The 2,222-nt window shown below is 40.3% G+C and overlaps 1 pseudogene; it reads right to left on the reverse strand.

The window, feature by feature from the left end:
* Window positions 1-332: 332 nt before the first annotated feature.
* Window positions 333-1,832, reverse strand: LOC112842737 (neoverrucotoxin subunit alpha-like; annotated as a pseudogene).
* Between the last annotated feature and the right edge of the window lie 390 nt (window positions 1,833-2,222).

A 2,222-nucleotide genomic window follows, 5' to 3' on the forward strand; every position in this document is an offset into this window, starting at 1 on the left:
GTTTTCCATCTCATCTCCTACTGCTTTAGTCTGCGTGGACAATATATGAGTAAATCATTACCGAGCCCGATTATATTTGGAATATTTCAAACAGAGGACATTACAGTGAAATCTGCTTTCAATGTGACATTTGATCCTTTAAGACACAGTTTATACATCAAACTGTTTGTAGAGCGATTAAATGTTTAATATTGTTGTTAAAGTTCTACAGATGAGCGTTAGTCACCAACAGCTTCATTAATGTGGATGAACTGGACGCTTCCAGGGAAACTATCAGGATCACATGCCTCCAGTGGTCACTGTGAGTAACTACAACTCTGCACATACAATAATTAAGATGAAGATATGTTTTTATTGTAGAAAGATGAACCAAATTTAGTTTGACTCTCTGACAAACGATGGCAAGATAAAAGTAGTTTGTTAAAAAAGACACAAAAATGGTAACAATGAAAACAAATACAGACAACAGCATATCCTGATATGAGGCTCACAGATCAGGATCAATACAATACGTAGCAACCGACACTGATGTTGCCATGGTGACCACTGCCATATATAGTATTTCTGTTACCTCACTTGTCTTAAACATCAACGCTGGCTGTTTTTCATTTTACTAATGAGTCCACTCTCTTCCCTCACTTTCGTCTCTTCCTCGTGTTTGAGCTCCTCTCAGAGAGGATTTAAGAAAGAGCTTTGATGATGCTGTAGCTCAGGAGATCGAGCAAGGCATCTAATGATCAGAAGGTTGGTGGTTCAATCCCTGACTGCTCCAGCTGGCACACAAAGTGTCCTTGAGCAAGACACTAACCCTCTCCGATGCATCCATCAGAGTATGAACGTGTTAAACAAGAATCAGTCCATCACCATGGAAATATCAAAGTAGAAAGTGATGTCAGTTATGATTGGCTGCACAGCTGGATCACATGACCAGGTGAGTGGTACAAATAACAGGAAGCTTCTCTTGTGGCTTTAATAATCATTTGAATTGATAACTTGTGATTTACAGACTGTTCTTTATCTTTTCATTGTCGTCTGAAACACAGAAAAATATCAATGTTGGAAAATATGACATTTATATCTAGTTTCTAAAGGATGGTTTAATTCTCCAAAGGCCACCACAGACATGACAAAGTTATTTCATCATTATAATGCACAAAAACAAAAATCAGGATGAGCCCTGCTGCTCACCAAACTTGTGTTGAATAATAATTTGTGAATCATTTAGTTTAAAACATCAACTGACTGAATCCATGAACATCAGACGCAGAAATATCTTCTTACAGGCTTCTGCAGAAGTCTGTAAGAAGATATTTCTGAGTCTGATATTTCTCAAAATATCAGATCGATACTGGAACCCAAATCCAGGATAAAGAGGTTCAGTGAATGTGGTGTGGAAGGTGTGGAGGTGGATCAGAGAGTCAGAGGAGACTCTGTAGAAGGACAGAGTGCCAGCAGGACAGTCCACATACACTGCTACTCTGTTAGAGACAGAGGAGGAGGAGGAGGAGGAGATGGGTGTTTTTCTGTTATTGTGCCGCACAGAGGAATAATGATCAGAGCATAAAAGACTCCAGGACTGATCATTTCTACCAAACACACACTCATCACTCCTTCCTTTCCTTTTGATTCCTCTGTAACTCACTGATATAAAAACGCCTCCTCGTCCACTCGACCTCCCAGTAACAGCGACCAGTCAGACCATCTCTACACAGCAGCTGATAAACATCAAATCTGTCTGGATGATCAGGATATGACTGAACCTCCTCCACATGTGTCACCTTCCTGTTGTTGTCAGACAGTTGGAGCTTTGTGTTCACTGTGTTTGTGTGGATTGTGAGTTGACAGGAATCTGATGGAGAGAACAAACACAATCCAGCTGCAGTTATTGATCCATCATCTGTTCATTGATTGACACTTTGATGATGACTCCTGACATCAGAATGATGAAGATGGTTGAATGTGTGCTGCTTTGTTTTCATGAATCCCATTAAAAACACACTTACACTTCCTCAGACCTGGTCTCAACCATCGGACTCCAGCAGGCTCCACCCTGAAAGGAGGAGGGGTCAGAGCAGCACAGTCAGCATGCACACATGGACATTACATGGCTCTCATACACACACTGTTACACACTGATAAAGGAACAGTCCAACATTTTGACACATAAATGTTTAAACTTCAAAAGAGCAAAACTCATAATCACATCACATTTAATCTCCTTT

Source organism: Oreochromis niloticus, linkage group LG3 (assembly GCF_001858045.2).
Source record: "Oreochromis niloticus isolate F11D_XX linkage group LG3, O_niloticus_UMD_NMBU, whole genome shotgun sequence".
In the NCBI taxonomy this organism is placed as follows: domain Eukaryota; kingdom Metazoa; phylum Chordata; class Actinopteri; order Cichliformes; family Cichlidae; genus Oreochromis; species Oreochromis niloticus.